Source organism: Triticum aestivum, chromosome 2A (assembly GCF_018294505.1).
Source record: "Triticum aestivum cultivar Chinese Spring chromosome 2A, IWGSC CS RefSeq v2.1, whole genome shotgun sequence".
Taxonomy (NCBI): Eukaryota; Viridiplantae; Streptophyta; class Magnoliopsida; order Poales; family Poaceae; genus Triticum; species Triticum aestivum.
Genome location: NC_057797.1, coordinates 480,920,143 through 480,942,603, shown reverse-complemented (window position 1 = coordinate 480,942,603; position 22,461 = coordinate 480,920,143).

Here is a 22,461-nt window from a genome sequence, read left to right as displayed (position 1 = left end):
ACGAACAGGGACGGCATGAGCTATAACCCCATATAATGGGTAAGTTCAACTTCTTATTTTACAGTCCGGATGTTTCATCTATATACTTATCGGATCTACTTTTTCGAATAGAATTGGAGACGCCAGGTTGATTCCATTAGCTGCCCTTCTCCTCAACCGGAGAGCCACTCCCGTGACTACGACCTAGGATTTCATGATGATCCAGAGACATCCATTCATTTTGAGGATGGGGTCTTTTTCTAGGAAAGCCTTGATGGTACCAAGGTGGCCCTCATCGCCGATCACCCTGGGGCCCTCCCCTCTTCCGTTGAAAGTAGCAAGGAAGCCACTTCCCGAATAGGGCATTTACCTCACGCTACCCCAAGTGTGTTGACTTCTGCTCCCAAGGGCTAGTGCACCACGCGCCGAACACTAGCGGGAGTGGCATCGAATGCGTCGGCGCCAGCCAACAATGGAGCTTCCATGCGTAAGGAAGCTGTGGGAGCTACATCGGCGACACTCTCGGCCAAAAGGTACTATATCTGAAGCCACTTCAAACGTTTCCACCACAAGTCCCTTTTAATATTATTGAGACTTGTAGAAGAAGAAAACCACCACCACCATCTGAAGACGTCCAGGAGGTGTCAGGGCGTAACCCCAGACTTGGGTCCTTAACGCGGGCCAGGGTCAATGCGGAAGATGCCACCGCAAACCCGCCTTTGGAAGATCCAGAAGATGTCTCAGTTACTAATTCCGAAGTTGAAAGTGTGATGAATCACCAACGGTGGAGGGAATCCTTGCACCACATCGCCTTTTCCAATCTCTAGTTCTCCTCCAGGGGTTGAGGGGATTGCCAACCTCCTATCTACCAACATACAGGTACGAGATTGGTTTAAAAACCGAACATGAATCCTAACCCAGTAGCCCCCGAGCCTTGATTCGGGCAGGACGACCAAGTTAAGGATCTATAAGTATATGTGTTTTTTGATATTTTGTAGGCTTCGAGGGAACAGGATGAGAAACTGTCCGAGGACCTCAAGCCGAGCCGAACACAGTTAGCTGATGCAAAAGATGAACTAGAGGCGGTCAAGAAGTTCACCAGGGAAGCCCATGGTGAGGGAGAAGTTTTAGAACACATGAATTATTTGGGGTACTTGTTTAACACAAGCTTTCCTTATAGCAGTTGAATCCATAGGTTAACTTCAAAAGGATTTGGACGCCGCTAGGGAGGCTCAAAGGTACGCCGAGTCACAACACGAAGCTGGCCGCCGAGTACTGATGCGAATCCATGAGGAAAAGAACAAACTGTAGGCGGAAAACCAAAAACAGGCCAAAGAAATCGAGGGTTCGAAAACTCAATTGGCGCATGTCCTGGAGGAGAACTAGAGATTGAAAGGCGACATGTTCGTTAAGTAATATTTTAACTATGCACACATAGAAGTTCATAGCGTTCTTACTGAGAAGGACATGTGATGCCATATGCTAGGTCTCCTAACCGAGCGGCCCGAATAAGAGGTCAACTCATTTGGAGAGAACCTTCTAAAGGAGTTGTCCATTGTACACGAGAGAGCTCGGAAAGCTATGAAGAGCATGGTCAAGGTGTTATGGCCGACCGAGACACCTCCAGAGGGGATGGATGAATTAGCCAATTTTTTCAAAGGAGCTCGGCGTCGCTTTGAGTTATGGAAAATATTGGCTTGCCGAGAAGGAGCGCGCGAGGCTTGGGCGAAGGTGAAGACCCAGTTTACGAAAATTGAGCTAGAGCATATGGCTCATGTTGGACTGGTGGGTCCGGATGGGCAAGAAATCCCACTTTGCCTGGTGTATGACCAAGTTATGTCTGCTACTCGGTACTCTCAAGAGGACTGTGCCTTGGACAACTTGATAGATAATATTGACAAGGAATAGGGTGATCGATTCTATGTATCTATGTATTGTACATCAAGCTTTCTCGATCCGCATTGTAAAATGTTGTATTAACCAGCTATCGGCTTCCGCCTCTCCGACCAGTGGTCGAAGAGTGTTCCGTACTATGTGACCTAAGAAACAGGAAATCACTTCGGGTAACCAGGCAATCCAGCCATTTGGTGTAAACAGACAAAAGTGTGTGCGGAGAGTTATGCTATATTACTTTTTAATGTAAGAAACATCTTCCAAAAAAATAGTTCTTCCAAGGGTTCCTTTCTTCGGGCTTGTCATTTTGACCATAGACGTTGTATTCGATATCGGTAGTATGCAGTTTGTTTTTTTATTTTGGGAACTGAACCCCAGGATTTTGGTGGTGAACACCTAATTATTTTCACTTCCCTTGTGGCCGACCCATTATTTTCTTAAGAACACTAGCTTTCGACTTCACCCGTCTCAGGTACATACACGGCTGACTCGGTCGTAGCAATCGCAGAGGTGCTCCCTTTACCCCCTAGCCGAACAATCGGGGATGTAGGGGCTAAGCACAGGAGCCAGGCAACCTAGCTTGGCAAAAACTTAAGTCAAATTAGTGCATATGATGGCTTTAAAGGTACGAAGGTGCTACTTCTTGAGCTTGCATTGATTTTTCCCTTGAAGAGGAAAGGGTGATGCAGCAAAGTAGAGATAAGTATTTTCCTCGGTTAAGAACCAAGGTATTGATACGTCTCCAACGTGTCTATAATTAATGAAGTATTCATGCCATGTTTACAACAATTTTGTATGGTTTGGTATGATTTCCATGGAACTAATCCGTACTGGCATTGTTTTCAGCAGAACTACCGTGGTGTTGTTTTTTGTGCAGAAATGAAAGTTCTCCAAATGAGCTGAAACTTTTTGACGATTTTTTTGGAACAAAAGAGACCCCCGAAGCTTCGTGGGAGGGCCATAAGAGCCACGAGGAGGGCATAACCCACCAGGGCGCACCTGGTGGGCCTAGCTTGCCCCGCTGGGTTGTGCTCACCTCGAGGCCCATCTTCGCATGAAACCGATGCCAAAAAATCCTATAAATAGAGAAACCAACAGAAATAACCCTAGATGAGAAGTTCCGCCGTCGCAAGCCTCTGTAGCCATCGAAAACCAATCTAGACCCCATTCCGGCACCCTGCCGGAGGGGGGAATCATCTCTGGTGGCCATCTTCATCATCCCGACGGCCACCACGATGAGGAGGGAGTAGTCCACCCTCGGGGCTGAGGGTTTGTACCAGTAGCTATGCGTTTAATCTCTCTCTCTCTCTCTCATGTTCTTGAAATGTCACGATCTTGATGTATCACGGGATTTGTTAATATAGTCGAATCATATGGTGTTTTGCCCTCTCTATCTTGTTGTGATGAATTGAGTTTTTCCCTTTGAGATTTTGTCGTTATCAGATTGGATACTTTTATGGATTTGAGAGCACTTTATGTATGTCTTACATATGAATACTCGTGGTGACAATGGGGTATCATATTGATTCACTTGATATATATTTTGGCACTCAACTCGCGGATTCCTGAGGTGACATTGGGGTAATCTACACATAGGGGTTGATGCATGTTCTTGTCTTTGTTTCTCCGGTAGAAATCTTGGGGCATTCTTTGAAGTTCTTTCTGTTGGATTGAGTATTATGAATCTGAAATTATTTGGTGTTATTTTAGTATGAACTCTTGGATAGATCGATCGGAAAGAATAGCTTCGAGGTGGTTTCGTACCCTACAAATGATTTCTTCTTATGTTCTCCGCTAGATAGGAACTTTGGAGTGATTCTTCATTGCACGTTGAGGGACGGTTATATGATCCAATTATATTAGCATTGTTGAGAGATTGCACTAGCGAAAGTACATACCCTAGGCCTCATTTTCAAGCATTGCAATACCATTTTTGTGCCCGTTTACTATTTTCTACCTTGCTGTTTTTTTATATATTCAGATTGTAAAAAATATATTTCTACCATCAATATTACACTTTTATCACCATCTCTTCGCCGAACTAGTGCACCTATACAATTTGCCATTGTATTGGGTGTGTTTGGGACACAAGAGATTTCTTGTATTTGATTGTAGGGTTGTTTGAGAGAGACCATCTTCATCCTACGCCTCCCACGGATTGATAAACATTGGGTCACCCACTTGAGGGAAAATTGCTACTATCCTACAAAACTCTGCGCTTGGAGGCCAACATGTGTCTACAAGAATAAAGTTGCATAGTAGACATCAAGCTCTTTTCTGACGCCATTGTCGGGGAGGTTAGGTAAGCGGCACTCATATCCCGTCAACGAAGCTCTTTTCTGGCGTCATTGCCATGAAGGTTAGTGCTTGAAGGTATATATTTAGATCTTGCAATCGAATCTTTTAGTTTCTTGTTTATCACTACTTTGGTTTATAAAAGAAAACTACAAAAAATGGAATTGAGGTTACATCATATTATTCATCTTTATAATGTCTTTCGTAAAAAATATGGAAAGGAAATTGTGCTCAATTGATAGAAGAAGAATTCTATAAAATGTTTGACAAAAAAATCTTTGAATCATGAGCATGATTGCAATGTTGTTAGTATGAATTCTTTGAATATCCATGATGCTAATGATGTGCAAAGCCATAAGCTTGGGGATGCTATATTTGATGAAGATAATATTTTTAGTCCCCCAAGTTTTGATGAGAAAATTTATTATGATGATTGCACACCCCCTATTTATGATGATTATATTGATGAAAGTGGGTTCGGAGAGGTCATGACTTTATTTAATGATGAATCCACTATTTTGGAAGAGGTTGCAATTGATTATAACAACAAAGTTGCTATCTATGATGATTATGATGATGACATGTATGCTATATTGAATAATGATAACCATGAAACTTGTCATCGTGATTTTAATTTTCAATCCCATGATAGTTATTTTGTTGAGTTTGCTCCCACTACTATTCATGAGAATAAATTTGCTTATGTGGAGAGTGAGAAAATTTCTATGCTTATGTATCATGAAAAGAATTCTTTATGTGATAGCTATTTTGTTGAATTCAATCATGATGCTACTGAAAATTATTATGAGAGGGGAACTTATGCTTTTACATATCTCAATAATACCAAGTTTCCTCTCTTTATGTTGAAAGTTTTGAAGTTGCACTTGAAGGAAATATGCCCTAGAGGCAATAATAAAGTTATTATTTATTTCCTTATATCATGATAAATGTTTATTATTCATGCTAGAATTGTATTAACCGGAAACATAATACATGTGTGAATACATAGACAAACAGAGTGTCACTAGTATGCCTCTACTTGACTAGCTCGTTAATCAAAGATGGTTATGTTTCCTAACCATAGACAAAGAGTTGTCATTTGATTAACGGGATCACATCATTAGTTGAATGATCTGATTGACATGACCCATTCCATTAGCTTAGCCCCGATCGTTTAGTATCTTGCTATTGCTTTCTTCATGACTTATACATGTTCCTATGACTATGAGATTATGCAACTCCCGTTTGCCGGAGGAACACTTTGTGTGCTACCAAACGTCACAATGTAACTGGGTGATTATAAAGGAGCTCTACAGGTGTCTCCAAAGGTAAATGTTGGGTTGGCGTATTTCGAGATTAGGATTTGTCACTCCGATTGTCGGAGAGGTATCTCTGGGCCCTCTCGGTAATGCACATCACATAAGCCTTGCAAGCATTGCAACTAATGAGTTAGTTGCGAGATGATGTATTACGAAACGAGTAAAGAGACTTGCCGGTAACGAGATTGAACTAGGTATTGGATACCGATGATCGAATCTCGGGCAAGTAACATACCGATGACAAAGGGAACAACGTATGTTGTTATGCGGTCTGACCGATAAAGATCTTCGTAGAATATGTAGGAGCCAATATGGGCATCTAGGTCCCGCTATTGGTTATTGACCGGAGACGTGTCCCGGTCATGTCTACATTGTTCTCAAACCCGTAGGGTCCGCACGCTTAAGGTTTCGATGACAATTATATTATGAGTTTATGAGTTTTGATGTACCGAAGGAGTTCGGAGTCCTGGATGAGATCGGGGACATGACGAGGAGTATCGAAATGGTCGAGAAGTAAAGATCGATATATTGGACGACTATATTCGGACATCGGAAAGGTTCCGAGTGATTCGGGTATTTTTTGGAGTACCGGGTAGTTACGGGAGAAGCAATGGGCCTTGATGGGCTTTAGTGGGAAGAGGAGAAAGGGCCAAGGGGCTGATGCGCCCCCTCCCCTCTGGTCCGAATTGGACTAGGGAAAAGGGGGCCGGCCACCTTTCCTTCTCCTCCACTTCCTTCTCCCTTCATCCCCTCTTGGTGGACTCCTACTAGGACTTGGAGTCCTAGTAGGACTCCACATCCTGGCCGCACCAAGCCTTGGCCGGCCTCCTCCTCCTCCATCCTTTATATACAGGGGCAGGGGGCACCCCATAGACACACAAGTTGATCCACGTGATCTTTTCCTTAGCCGTGTGCGGCGCCCCAGCCACCATAGTCCTCGATAATATTGTAGCGGAGTTTAGGCGAAGCCCTGCTGCAGTAGTTCATCAAGATCGTCACCACACCGTCGTGCTGACGGAACTCTTCCCCGACACTTTGCTGGATCGGAATCCGGGGATCGTCATCGAGCTGAACGTGTGCTGAAACTCGAAGGTGCCGTAGTTTCGGTGCTTGATCGGTCGGGTTGTGAAGACGTACGACTACATCAACCAAACGCTTCCATTGTCGATCTACTAGGTATGTAGATCATACTCTCCCCTCTCGTTGCTATGCATCACATGATCTTGCGTGTGCGTAGGAATTTTTTTGAAATTACTACGTTCCCCTACAGTGGCATCCGAGCCTAGGTTTTATATGTTGATGTTATATGCACGAGTAGAACACAAGTGAGTTGTGGGCGATATAAGTCATACTGCTTACCAGCATGTCATACTTTGGTTCGGCGGTATTGTTGGACGAAGCGGCCCGGACCAACATTACGCGTACGCTTACGCGAGACCGGTTCTCCCGACGTGCTTTGCACAGAGGTGGCTTGCGGGTGACAGTTTCTCCAACTTTAGTTGAACCGAGTGTGGCTACACCCGGTCCTTGTGAAGGTTAAAACAACACCAACTTGACAAACTATCATTGTGGTTTTGATGCGTAGGTAAGATTGGTTCTTGCTTAAGCCCGTAGCAGCCACGTAAAACTTGCAACAACAAAGTATAGGACGTCTAACTTGTTTTTGCAGGGCATGTTGTGATGTGATATGGTCAAGACATGATACTAAATTTTATTTTATGAGATGATCATGTTTTGTAACCGAGTTATCGGCAACTGGCAGGAGCCATATGGTTGTCGCTTTATTGTATGCAATGCAATCGCGCTGTAATGCTTTACTTTATCACTAAGCGGTAGCGATAGTCGTGGAAGCATAAGATTGACGAGACGACAACGATGCTACGATGGAGATCAAGGTGTCGAGCCGGTGACGATGGTGATCACGATGGTGCTTCGAAGATGGAGATCATAAGCACAAGATGATGATGGCCATATCATATCACTTATATTGATCACATGTGATGTTTATCTTTTATGCATCTTATCTTGCTTTGATTGACGGTAGCATTATAAGATGAGCTCTCACTAATTATCAAGAAGTGTTCTCCCTGAGTATGCACCGTTGCGAAAGTTCTTCGTGCTGAGACACCACGTGATGATCGGGTGTGGTAGGCTCTATGTTCAAATACAACGGGTGCAAAACAGTTGCACGCGCGGAATACTCAGGTTATACTTGACGAGCCAAGCATATACAGATATGGCCTCGGAACACGGAGACCGAAAGGTCGAGCGTGAATCATATAGTAGATATGATCAACATAGTGATGTTCACCAATGAAACTACTCCATCTCACGTGATGATCGGACATGGTTTAGTTGATTTGGATCACGTAATCACTTAGAGGATTAGAGGGATGTCTATCTAAGTGGGAGTTCTTAAGTAATATGATTAATTGAACTTTAATTTATCATGAACTTAGTCCTGGTAGTATTAGCATATCTATGTTGTAGATCAATAGCTCGCGTTGTTGCTTTCATATGTTTATTTTGATATGTTCCTAGAGAAAAATTGTGTTGAAAGATGTTAGTAGCAATGATGCGGATTGGATCCGTGATCTGAGGTTTATCCTCATTGCTGCACAGAAGAATTATGTCCTTGATGCACCGCTAGGTGACGGGCCTATTGCAGGAGCAGATGCAGACGTTATGAACGTTTGGCTAGCTCAATATGATGACTACTTGATAGTTTAGTGCACCATGCTTAACAGCTTAGAATCGAGATTTCAAAGACGTTCTGAACGTCATGGACCATATGAGATGTTCCAGGAGTTGAAGTTAATATTTCAAGCAAATACCCGAGTTGAGAGATATGAAGTCTCCAACAAGTTCTATAGCTAAAAGATGGAGGAGAATCGCTCAAGTAGTGAGCATGTGTTCAGATTGTCTCGGTACTACAATCGCTTGAATCAAGTGGGAGTTAATCTTCCAGATAAAATAGTGATTGACAGAATTCTCTAGTCACCATCACCAAGTTAGTAGAACTTCGTGATGAACTATAATATGCAAGGGATGACAAAAGTAATTCCCAAGCTCTTCGTGATGCTGAAATCGATGAAGGTAGAAATCAAGAAAAACATCAAGTGTTGATGGTTAACAAGACCACTAGTTTCAAGAAAAGGGCAAAGGGAAGATGGGGAACTTCAAGAAGAACGGCAAGCAAGTTGCTACTCAAGTGAAGAAGCCCAAGTCTAGTCCTAAGCCTGAGACTAAGTGCTTCTACTGCAAAGGGACTGGTCACTAGAAGCGGAACTACCCCAAGTGATTGGCGGATAAGAAGGATGGCAAAGTGAACATAAGTATATTTGATATACATCTTATTGATGTGTACTTTACTAGTGTTTATAGCAACCCCTCAGTATTTGATACTAGTTCAGTTGTTAAGATTAGTAACTGGAAACGGGAGTTGCAGAATAAACAGAAACTAGTTATGGGTGAAGTGACGATGTGTGTTGGAAGTGGTTCCAAGATTGATATGATCATCATCGCACACTCCCTATAATTTCGGGATTAGTGTTGAACCTAAATAAGTGTTATTTGGTGTTTGCGTTCAGCATGAATATGATTTGATCATGTTTATTGTAATACGGTTATTCATTTAAGTAAGAGAATAAATTGTTGTTCTGTTTACATGAATAAAACCTTATATGGTTACACACCCAATGAAAATAGTTCGTTGGATCTCGATCATAGTGATACACATAATCATTGAAACCAAAAGATGCAAAGTTAATAATGATAGTGCAACTTATTTGTGGCACTGCCGTTTAGGTCATATTGGTGTAAAGCGCATGAAGAAACTCCATGCTGATGGGCTTTTGGAATCACTTGATTATGAATCAGTTGATGCTTGCGAACCATGCTTCATGGGCAAGATGACCAAGACTCCGTTCTTCGGAACAATGGAGTGAGCAACAGATTTGTTGGAAATCATACATACTGATGTATGTGGTCCGATGAATATTGAGGCTCGCGACAGGTATCATTATTTTCTGATCTTCACAGATGGTTTGAGCAGATATGAGTATATCTACTTGATGAAACATAAGTCTGAAACATTTGAAAAGTTCAAAGAATTTTAGAGTGAAGTGAAAAATCATCGTAACTAGAAAATAAAGTTTCTACGATCTGATCGTAGAGAAGAGTATTTGAGTTACGAGTTTGGCCTTCAGTTAAAAACAATGTGAAATAGTTTCACTACTCACGCCACCTGGAACACCACAATGTAATGGTGTGTCCGAACGTCATAACCGTACTTTATTAGATATGGTGCGATCTATGATGTCTCTTACCGATCTACCACTATTGTTTTGGGGTTATGCATTAGAGACAGCTGCATTCACGTTAATTAGGGCACCATCTAAATCCGTTGAGACGACACCGTATGAACCATGGTTTGGCAAGAAACCTAAGGTGTCGTTTCTTAAAGTTTGAGGTTGCAATGCTTATGTGAAAAAGTTTCAACCTGATAAGCTCAAACCCAAATCGAAGAAATATGTCTTCATAGGATATCCAAAGGAAACTATTGGATACACCTTCTATCACAGATCCGAAGGCAAGACTTTTGTTGCTAAATTCGGAAACTTTCTAGAGAAGGAGTTTCTCTCGAAAGAAGTGAGTGGGAGGAAAGTAGAAAACTTGATAAGGTAATTGTACATACTCCCTTATTGGAAAGTAGTTCATCACAGAAATCTGTTCTTGTGACTACTACACCAATTAGTGAGGAAGCTAATGATGATGATCATGTAACTTCAGATCAAGTTACTACCGAATCTCGTAGGTAAACCAGAGTAAGATCCGCACCAGAGTGGTACGGTAATCCTGTTCTGGAAGTCATGTTACTAGACCATGACGAACTTGCGAACTATGAGGAAGCGATGATGAGCCCAGATTCTGCGAAATGGTTTTAAGGCCATGAAATCTGAGATATGATCCATGTATGAGAACAAAGTATGGACTTTGATGGATTTGCCCGATGATCGGCAAGCCATAGAAAATAAATGGATCTTCAAGAGGAAGACAGACGTTGATAGTAGTGTTACTATCTACAAAGCTATAATTGTCGCAAAAGGTTTTTGACAAGTTCAAGGTGTTGACTACGATGAGAGTTTCTCTCTCGTATCTATGCTTAAGTCCGTCCGAATCATGTTAGCAATTGCCGCATTTTATGAAATCTGGCAAATGGATAAACAAAACTGCATTCCTTAATGAATTTATTAAAGAAGAGTTGTATATGATGCAACCAGAAGGTTTTGTCAATCCTAAAGGTGCTAACAAAATATGCAAGCTCCAGCGATCCATCTATGGACTGGTGCAAGCATCTCGGAGTTGGAATATACGTTTTGATAAGTTGATCAAAGCATATAGTTTTATACAGACTTGCAGTGAAGCCTGTATTCACAAGAAAGTGAGTGGGAGCACTACAACATTTCTGATAAGTATATGTGAAAGACATATTGTTGATCGGAGATAATGTAGAATTATTCTGCAAAGCATAAAGGAATATTTGAAAGGAGTTTTTCAAAGAAAGACCTCGGTGAAGCTGCTTACATATTGAGCATCAAGATCTATAGATCAATACGCTTGATAAGTTTTTTCAATAAGTACATACCTTGACAAGATTTTGAAGTAGTTCAAAATGGAACAGTCAAAGAAGGAGTTCTTGCCTGTGTTGCAAGGTGTGAAGTTGAGTAGGACTCAAAACCCGACCACGGTAGAAGATAGAGAGAGAATGAAAGTCATTCCCTATGCCTCGGCCATAGGTTCTATAAAGTATACCATGCTGTGTACCAGATCTATTGTATACCCTACACTGATTTTGGCAAGGGAAGTACAATAGTGATCTAGAAGTAGATCACTGGACAGCGATCAAAATTACCTTAGTGGAATAAGGATATGTTTCTCGATTATGGAGGTGACAAAAAGGTTCGCCGTAAAGGGTTACGTCGATGCAAGTTTTGACACTGATTTGGATGACTCTAAGTCTCAATCTAGATACATATTGAAAGTGGGAGAAATTAGTTAGAGTAGCTCCGTGCAGAGCATTGTTGACATAGAAATTTGCAAAATACTTACGGATCTGAATATGACAGACCCGTAGACTAAAATTATCTCACAAGCAAAACATGATCACACCTTAGTACTCTTTGGGTGTTAATCACATAGTGATGTGAACTAGATTACTGACTCTAGTAAACCCTTTGGGTGTTGATCACATATCGATGTGAACTATGGGTGTTAATCACATGGTGATGTGAACTATTGCTGTTAAATCACATGGTGATGTGAACTAGATTATTGACTCTAGTGCAAGTGGGAGACTGAAGGAAATATGCCCTAGAGGCAATAATAAAGTTATTATTTATTTCCTTATATCATGATAAATGTTTATTATTCATGCTAGAATTGTATTAACCAGAAACATAATACATGTGTGAATACATAGACAAACAGAGTGTCACTAGTATGCCTCTACTTGACTAGCTCGTTAATCAAAGATGGTTATGTTTCCTAACCATAGACAAAGAGTTGTCATTTGATTAACGGGATCACATCATTAGTTGAATGATCTGATTGACATGACCCATTTCATTAGCTTAGCACCCGATCGTTTAGTATGTTGCTATTGCTTTCTTCATGACTTATACATGTTCCTATGACTATGAGATTATGCAACTCCCATTTGCCGGAGGAACACTTTGTGTGCTACCAAACGTCACAACGTAACTGGGTGATTATAAAGGAGCTCTACAGGTGTCTCCAAAGGTAAATGTTGGGTTGGCGTATTTCGAGATTAGGATTTGTCACTCCGATTGTCGGAGAGGTATCTTTGGGCCCTCTCGGTAATGCACATCACATAAGCCTTGCAAGCATTGCAACTAATGAGTTAGTTGCGAGATGATGTATTACGAAACGAGTAAAGAGACTTGCCGGTAACGAGATTGAACTAGGTATTGGATACCGACGATCGAATCTCGGGCAAGTAACATACCGATGACAAAGGGAACAACGTATGTTGTTATGCGGTCTGACCGATAAAGATCTTCGTAGAATATGTAGGAGCCAATATGGGCATCCAGGTCCCGCTATTGGTTATTGACCGGAGACGTGTCTCGGTCATGTCTACATTGTTCTCGAACCCGTAGGGTCCGCACGCTTAAGGTTTCGATGACAGTTATATTATGAGTTTATGAGTTTTGATGTACCGAAGGAGTTCGGAGTCCCAGATGAGATCGGGGACATGACGAGGAGTCTCGAAATGGTCGAGATGTAAAGATTGATATATTGGACGACTATATTCGAACATCGAAAAGGTTCCGAGTGATTCGGGTATTTTTCGGAGTACCGGGTAGTTACGGGAGAAGCAATGGGCCTTGATGGGCTCTAGTGGGAAGAGGAGAAAGGGCCAAGGGGCTGCTGCGCCCCCTCTCCCCTCTGGTCCGAATTGGACTAGGGAAAAGGGGGCCGGCCACCTTTCCTTCTCCTCCACTTCCTTCTCCCTTCCTCCCCTCTTGGTGGACTCCTACTAGGACTTGGAGTCCTAGTAGGACTCCACATCCTGGCCGCACCAAGCCTTGGCCGGCCTCCTCCTCCTCCATCCTTTATATACAGGGGCAGGGGGCACCCCATAGACACACAAGTTGATCCACGTGATCTTTTCCTTAGCCGTGTGCGGCGCCCCAGCCACCATAGTCCTCGATAATATTGTAGCGGAGTTTAGGCGAAGCCCTGCTGCAGTAGTTCATCAAGATCGTCACCACGCCGTCGTGCTGACGGAACTCTTCCCCGACACTTTGCTGGATCGGAGTCCGGGATCGTCATCGAGCTGAACGTGTGCTGAAACTCGGAGGTGTCGTAGTTTCGGTGCTTGATCGGTCGGGCCGTGAAGACTTACGACTACATCAACCAAACGCTTCCATTGTCGATCTACTAGGTATGTAGATCATACTCTCCCCTCTTGTTGCTATGCATCACATGATCTTGCGTGTGCATAGGATTTTTTTTGAAATTACTATGTTCCCCTACAGCACTTGTTTTGCCTTCCTATGCTAGTTGATTCTTGTTCCCATAAATTGTTTGCTCAAAAAATCCCTATGCATAGGAAGTGGGTTAGACTTAAATGTGCTTGCCATGTGATTCATGATGCTCTCTTTATGTTTCAGTCCTTATCTTTTATGCGAGTATCATTGAAATCATCATGCCTAGCTAAAAGGCATTAAAGAAAAGCACTGGTTGGGAGACAAGCCGACACTTTTACCTACTGTTTTTGTGTGTTCACATGATTAGGCTACTGTAGTAATCATGTTTTATTGCTTCCGTTTTAATAAAGTGCCAAGTAAGACCTTTGCGATGGCTTACGGTGATAGTTCATTTGATCTTGCTGAAAAACAGAAACTTCTGTGCTCAGGAAAACAATTTTCATTTTTAACATAAGCGTGATAAAATACTGATTCTTTTTGCAAAAGATTAATAGAAAAATTAACCAGGTTTTCCTATTTTTTCAGAATCTTTGGAGTAGCATAAGTATGGTTGGAGTACAGATTACTTTAGACTGTTCTGTTTTTGACAGATTCTGTTTTCAATGCATAGTTTGCTTATTTTCTAATTTCCATGGCTTATATTGCTCAATATAAATTGTGGAAATGATATGCTATTGTAGGCATTGTGTGAAAATAATTATGAATCTTTTCTTTGACAGTACCAAAAGTGAAATGGTTTGCTCTTTATCATACTAACATATCTCACAAAGTTCCATTGAGTTTTGTGTGATTGAAGTTTTCAAGTTTTGGGTGAGATGAGGAGAATAAAGAGTGACAAGACCCTAAGGTTAGGGATGCCCAAGGCACCCCAAGGTAATATTCAAGGAAGATATAAGTAACTAAGCTTGGGGATGCACCAGAAGGCATCCCCTCTTCCGTCTTCAACATTATCGGTAACCTCACTTGGAGCTATGTCTTCATTCGTCACATGATATGAGTTTTACTTGGAGCATCATTTTATTTTGTTAGGATTTGCTTGCTGTTATTTAGAATAATGTTTTGCAACTTTTATTTCAATAAAAGTGGCAATGATAGCCTTTGCCATGCTTATTTTTCAAGTATACATGTTGCTGTTTGAAAACAGAAAGTTTACCATTGTTGCAAAAATTCCCTAGAAAAGTTAGAATGTGATAAAATGTTGAAACTTTTTGCAAAGTGAGCTCTGATAAATTTTCTACAGTGTGGCAAATTTTCATAACTTTTGGAGTTAGGGAAGTATTGATACTCTTGCATTCTTTATAGAGTGTACTGTTTTGGCAGATTGCTATTATGTTTGCATTGTTTGCGTATGTTTGCTTGTTTAATGATTCTCAAATTATTTGAGGATGGGAGTATTTATAGACCTTTTTTAGAGTGACAGAGAGATTAGAGCTCAGCCATGCCTCTTGGACCTCCTGTAGCCGCAGGCCACTCAGGCCTAGCAGCAGCCGAGCTGACCGACTAGGTCGGCCCTTTAGGCCTCACCTAATCCTAACCTAACCATCTCCCCTGCCCGATCCCATCTCTCCCTCTCCCTCGTCTCCACCCCGCCGCCAGAGAGCCCCATGTTCGATCCCATCTCCTTCTCTCCTTCCCTCCAACCCCGCAGCCCTCGTTCTCGTCTCCCTCTCCTCCTCTCGCGCCGCCGCCGTGCCATGGCTACCGCCCTCCAGCTCCGTCACTGCTCTGCCGCGGCTACGCCGCAGCATCGTCCTCCGATGCCGGTGAGCACAAGCTGCCCCGTCACCCCGTACCTCGTTTGCCTCTGCTTCCCTCGATGCCGCGCCGGCAACCTTGGCCCGCCATGGATGGTCGGATCTGCCAAGCTCCCTGCTGCTACATCGCGGCCTTGCCTCCCCTCCCGTGCTCGACGCCGCGGGCGCACACGAGGGCGCCTCCCATGCCCGATGTTGCTTCGTCCGCCGCGCCCTGTCAATGATGCATCGCCGTGGATGCCCGTAGGATGACGCCGCCATCCTCGTGATGCAACGCTACTGGGTTCCTCTGCACGTGCGCCTACACCCCTCCATCGCTCGTGAAGACACGTAGCCGACCCGAGCTCCCTTGCCTCGCCGTGTGCTCGCCATGCTGCTGCTCTGCCTTTGCAGTCGGCCCCTGCAACCCTTTGCCTACTCTGAACTTCCTCTCCGAGGCCTCCACCACGCGTGTGCATCCAGCGCCTCCGTGTGTCTTCGTTGTTATGTGTATGCCGAAACTTTCTGGTTATGCAATCAGGTGTTGGGGATACAGGGGAAGCATAATATCTCACCCAAACTAACAATCCCTACATCTAGTTGTATCCATCCTTCAATACATAACCAAGAAGCCTTCGGAAATCATGTACCTCAACCTTCGAAAAAGCATCTGTTATACGAGTTATGGCAATACTCCCGAACTCCCGCCCTAGTACTGGGTGGCGTAGAGGTTATCTCACCAACAACTGCATAAAAGAGATTTTTGATGTCAGTGAACTCAGGTATTCCAGAACTGCAACGATAAAATTCTGACGACAACACCTCGGAGCTCAACTCCCTGGGACACTGCCACAACCCCTAAATGTCAGGAGGCACCAAGAACAATGTTCTTGTCACAAGAATATCGGAACGATTCCAAGATACCCGCGTGATCCTAAAAAAATTCTTGAAATTTGAGGAGAGCAAAGTCAAAACTTCTACATCAGGAGGCCTCACCAAAGCGACGAAGGGACTGAGGAGTAAAAAGAATCCTACTCTCCGATATATATAATCCTAAGACGCAAAACAATTTGTTCTAGACTCAACAACGTCAGTGATTCGATCAAGCAGGGGGCTCCTAAGTCGGGGATGGCTCTGATACCAACTTGTAACACCCACAATGCGGCTATATCTCCCACGTGTCAGGGCACGACTTAGAGGCATAGCCACATGGTAGGTTTGTCGCAAGAGGGGTAATCTTCACACAATCCCATGTACTGAATAAGAAATGGATAAAGAGTTGGCTTACAGTCACCACTTCACACAAATACAAGTTAAACATACAACATCCAGAATACAATCAAGGTCCGACTATGGAACCAAAGTAAAAGAAGACAACCCCAAATGCTAGATCCCCGGTCGTCCCAACTGGGCTCCACTACTGATCAACAGGAAACGAAACAAAACAACGATCAAGATCTTCATCGAGCTCCCACTTGAGCTTGGTAGCATCACTTGCACTGGTATCCTCGGCACCTGCAACTGTTTGGAGGTATCCGTGAGTCACGAGGACTCAGCAATCTCACACCCGCGAGATCAAGACTATTTCAGCTTATGGGTAGGGTAAGGGTAGTGAGGTGGAGCTGTAGCAAGCACTAAGTGTATATGGTGGCTAACATACGCAAATAAGAGCAAGAAGAGAAGCAACGCAACGGCCGTGAACTAGAAGTGATCAAGAAGTGATCCTGAATCTACTTACGTTCAAACATAACTCCAAAACCATGTTCACTTCCCGGACTCCACTGAAAAGAGACCATCACGGCTACACGTGCGGTTGATTCATTTTAATTAAGTTAAGTGTCAAGTTCTTTACAGCCGGATATTAACAAATTCCCATCTGCCACATAACCGCGAGCACGGCTCTCAAAAGTTTATACCCTGCAGGGGTGTCCCAACTTAGCCCATCACAAGCTCTCATGGTCAACGAAGTATATTCCTTCTCCTGGGAAGACCCGAACAGTCTCGGAATCCCGGTTACAAGACATTGCGACAATGGTAAAACAAGACCAGCAAGACCACCCAACTGTGCCGACAAATCCCGATAGGAGCTGCACATATCTCGTTCTCAGGGCACACCGGATAAGCTAAGCGTACAGGTACCAACATAACCCAAGTTGCCAAGGGATGGTCCCGCACGGTGCTCTAGTTTGGACCAACACTCAGAGGAGCACTGGCCCGGGGGTTAAAATAAAGATGACCCTTGAGTCTGCAGAACCCAAGGGAAAAGGCTTAGGTGGCAAATGTAAAACCAAGGTTGGGCCTTGCTGGAGGAGTTTTATTCAAAGCGAACTGTCAAGGGGTTCCCATAACACCCAACCACATAAGGAACGCAAAAATCAAGGAACATAACACCGGTATGACGGAAACTAGGGCGGCAAGAGTGGAACAAAACACCAGGCATAAGGCCGAGCCTTCCACCCTTTACAAAGTATATAGATGCATTAATTAAATAAGAGATATTGTGATATCCCAACATATCCATGTTCCAACATGGAACAAACTTCAACTTCACTGCAACTAGCAACGCTATAAGAGGGGCTGAGCAAAAGCAATAACATAGCCAAACAATGGTTTGCTAGGAAGGTGGGTTAGAGGCTTGACATGGCAATATGGGAGGCATGATATAACAAGTGGTAGGTAGCGCGACATAGCGATAGGACGAACAACTAGCAAGTAAAGATAGAAGTGATTTTGTGGTATGGTCATCTTGCCTGAGATCTCGCAAGGAAGAAGAACGATTCCATGAAGAAGACAAATGGGCGTAGTCGAACGGATCCTCACAACTCCGGAACGAAACCGAAGCTAATGGGAGAAGCAACCCGGAAAGAAGCAAGCAACATAGTAAACAACCAAGCATAACATGGCATGATGCACAACCAAGTATGATGCATGTCCAGTTTAAATATGCATGACATGGCAAAGTGCACAAACAATATTACAAATTAAGTGGAGCTCAATATGCAACGAGTTGCGTATTGATGAATCACCACATTCATTTATTTAGTTCTCTCCCGTTTATGTACCCAACAATATTAAATGTTGTTAAACATGGCAAGAGGTGAGGCAAAAGTAAACTACACATTTTAGGCAATTTTAAGTGAGGCCGGAAACATCAAACAATAATTCCGGAAAATCCCCATAAGCATTAGCAATTTAATGCAACAACAATTTTAAACATTTTAAATGTTATTACCATGATGCGGATGACATGTGCAAGTTTTATGCAATTTTTTTTAAAGTTGACATGAGCATATTATGAAGCATTTGTCACCGTGGTGGGAAGAAAGGGTGCCACGGCGATGATAATGAAAACGGTGCCATGGCAACATTCCAGTTCCGGTAACTCGATTGATATGCCGGTGAAAAGGATAGGGCGTGAGCGAGTTGAGCAAGATGGTGGGGTGCTCCCGACTACCGGGTTCCCACGGGTTAGTGGCGAGGAAACTAGAGACAAATCGGACATGGTGCAAACATAGGCATCTCATACAACACATCACATGCATTCGTTCCATGGGTCATTGTCTCGACGGTTATACCTTCAAAGCGTGCAAATGGGACGGTTCGGGTTCGGTGCAATGTAGAGGAAGTAGACGTTCTCGTGGCGACGGTAGTGGAAGTAGTGGTACTATCGGTCCTCGGCGATGGTAGTGGTACTTAGCGATCTTGGTGGCGGTAGTCGTTCATGTTCTTAGTCGCACAAGTTTCCGTAGATGTTCAGGGTCACGGCGAGGAACTTGACATCCACGGAGTCTTCGAGGGTCGACGGTACTTGACGACCAAGTGGTCTCTGGGGTACTTGGCATTTGTGCTACCTGGGTGTTCGGCGCCAGAAGTTGTACATGGTCCACGAGTCGTCGATCGTTCGGGGTTCGACTTGCGGGTCTTGCCGACATGAAGTGGTACTTGGCGAGTCCGCGTAGTTGTACACATGTTGTAGTCGAACTTGATGGAACCACTGTCCTCGAGGGTAGTTGTGGTACTCATCGCGTTCTGGAACCGAAGTGGTACTTGGCAATATCCGGGACGGTCTTGGCGTCTCGAAAACGGTCGTCGATGGTGGAACTTGGCGAACCCAGGGGGTATGCCTTGGCACAGTTGCGCGAAGCAAAGAAGATGAACTTGGCGGCAAAGGATCTCGTGCTCACATAATAATGAAGACACATGGAGGCGTTGGACGCACACGCGTGGTGGAGGCCTCGGACAGGAAGTTCAGAGCAGGCAAAGGGTTGCAGGAGCCGACTGCAAAGGTAGAGCAGCAGTATGGAGAGCACACAGCGAGGCAAGGGAGCTCGGGGCGGCTATGTGTCTTGAGGAGTGATGCAGGGGTGCAGGCGCGCGTGGAGAGGAACTCGGCAGCGTTGCAGCACGAGGATGGCGGCGTCGTCCTATGGGCATCCATGGCGGTGCATCGTTGGCAGGGCGCGGCGGACGAAGCAACAACGGGCAACGATGGGCATGGGAGGCATCCTCATGTGCGCCAGCAGCGTCGAGCACGGGGGGGAGACAAGGTCGCGATGTAGTAGCAGAGAGCTTGCCAGAGCCGGCCATCCATGGCGGGCCAAGGTCGCCGACGCGGCGTCGAGGGAAGCAGAGGCAGACGTGGTACGGGGTGATGGGGCAGCTTGTGCTCGCCGGCGTCGGAGGATGACGCTGCGGCGTAGCCACGACAGATCAGTGACGGAGCTAGAGGGCAGCAGCCATGGCACGACGGCGGCACGAGAGGAGGAGAGGGAGACGAGCACGAGGGTTGCGGGGTTTGAGGAAAGGAGAGGAGGAGATGGGATTGAATGTGGGGCTCTCTAGCGGCGGGGTGGAGACGAGGGAGAGGGAGAGATGGGATTGGGCAAGGGAGATGGTTAGGTTAGGATTAGGTGGGCCTAAAGGGGACACAAAAGCTCAAGTTTGGGGATGCCCAAGGCATCCCAAGATAATATTTCAAGAAGTCTCAAGCATCTAAGCTTGGGGATGCCCCGGTAGGCATCCCACCTTTCTTCTTCAACAATTATCGATTAGTATCGGTTGAGCCTAAGTTTTTGCTTCTTCAAATGATATGTGCTATTCTTGGAATGTCATTCTATTTTGTTTTGCTTGCTGTTTTAATAAAATGCTTAGATCTGAAAGTTTTTGAATAAGAGAGAGTCCTCAAATAGCTACCTATTTACTTAACTACTCGCTTGATCTTCACTTATATCTTTTTTGGAGTAGCTCGTCATTTACTCTTGTGCTTCACTTATATCCTATTAGTAAATCATTGAATGAATTGAATATCATGAAGTTGAAGTTATATTATGCCTAGTGGTAGCTTCACATTGGGTTTACAAAGTAAATCTTTTGAGGCTTGACAATCACAATAGTGGTCATACAAGCAATTCACGGATAATTAGTATAAGGAAGAGAACTTTCACATGCAAATACACTATCATGGAAATCTTTTGTGATTGTGAGCCCCCATCAAAATATTATATGCCAAAATTGTTGATGTTGGACAAGGAAGACAACACAATGGTTTATGTTTGTTCACATTCACATATAAGTTATATTCTCATAGATCCTTCACCATGTGGTGCTTGCCCCCCATCCTTGCTAGCCAAAAATTCCGCACCAAGTAGAGATACTACTTGTGCATCCAAAAACCCTTAAACCCAAATCTTATCTTCAAGGGTCCACCATACCTACCTAAGGATTGAGCAAGATCCTTCAAGTAAGTTGTCATCGGTGCAATAAGGCAATAAAAATTGCTTCTAAAAGTGTGAGATCATTTAGTGAAAGAGAAAATTGAGCATTGTACGCACTTGTGATGGTGAAGAATAAAAGCGATAGACTGCATAATAAAGGTTGCCATCACAAGGGGCAATACAAAGTGACATTCTTTTGCACTAAGGGGTTGAACATACAAACAAATAAGCGCATGGCAACCTCTACTTCCCTCTGCAAAGGGCCTATCTTTTACTTTTATGTATTTACTTTTATGCAAAGAGTCAAAGTTCTTCTCTCTATTCATTTTTATTTTTCTCTTTTGGCAAGCATCATATGGTGAGGAAAGATCTAGGCACATATATCCAGTTGGATATGGGTAGCATGAGTTATTATTGTTGATATCACCCTTGAGATGAATACGTTGGGAGGCAAATTATAAGCCCCTATATTTCTATGTGTCGGTTGAAACGTTTTGCTCATGTATATGCGATGAGTGTTAGCAATCATAGAAGACTATGTGATGGTTGAGTATGTGGAGCTCTTACTTAAACTCAGTTGAATAAGTTGAATTACAATTGCTTGGTGACTGAGAACATAGGTTGTTGAGTTTCAAGAGAATTCATTATTTGAACCTTAACATGTGAATTAGTTGCTACTTTAACATGAGAAATTTTATGAGAAATAATTGTTGTTTTGATGCTAGGAAAAGTGATTGAAATTATCATTGATCAAACTTATGCACTTTGCTAGCATTCGCACTTCATAAATTATTTCTTTTATCATTTACCTACTCGAGGACGAGTAGGAATTAAGCTTGGGCATGCTGATACGTCTCTGACGTATCTATAATTTATGATGTATTAATGCCATGTTTACAATAATTTTATATGGTTTTGGTATGATTTGGATGGAACTAACCTGTACTGACGCTGCTTTCAGTAGAATTACCGTGGTGTTGTTTTTTGTGCAGAAATGGAAGTTCTCCAAATGAGCTGAAACTTTTTCATGATTTTTTTGGAACAAAGGAGACCCCCGAAGCTTCGTGGGAGGGCCAGAAGAGCCACGAGGAGGGCACAACCCACCAGGGCGCGCCTGGTGGGCCTGGCTTGCCTCGGTGGGTTGTGCTCACCTCAAGGCCCATCTTCGCGTGAAACCGACGCCAAAAAATCCTACAAGTAGAGAAACCATCAGAAATAACCCTAGATGAGAAGTCCGCCGCTGCAAGCCTGTGTGGCCATCGAAAACCAATCTAGACCCCGTTCTGGCACCCTGCCGGAGGGGGGAATCATCTCCGGTGGCCATCTTCATCAACTCGGCGGCCACCACGATGAGGAGGGAGTAGTCCACCCTCAGGGCTGAGGGTTTGTACCAGTAGCTATGTGTTTAATCTCTCTCTCTCTCTCTCGTGTTCTTGAGATGTCACGATCTTGATGTATCGTGGGCTTTGTTAATATAGTCGAATCATATGGTGTCTTCCCCTTTTTATCTTGT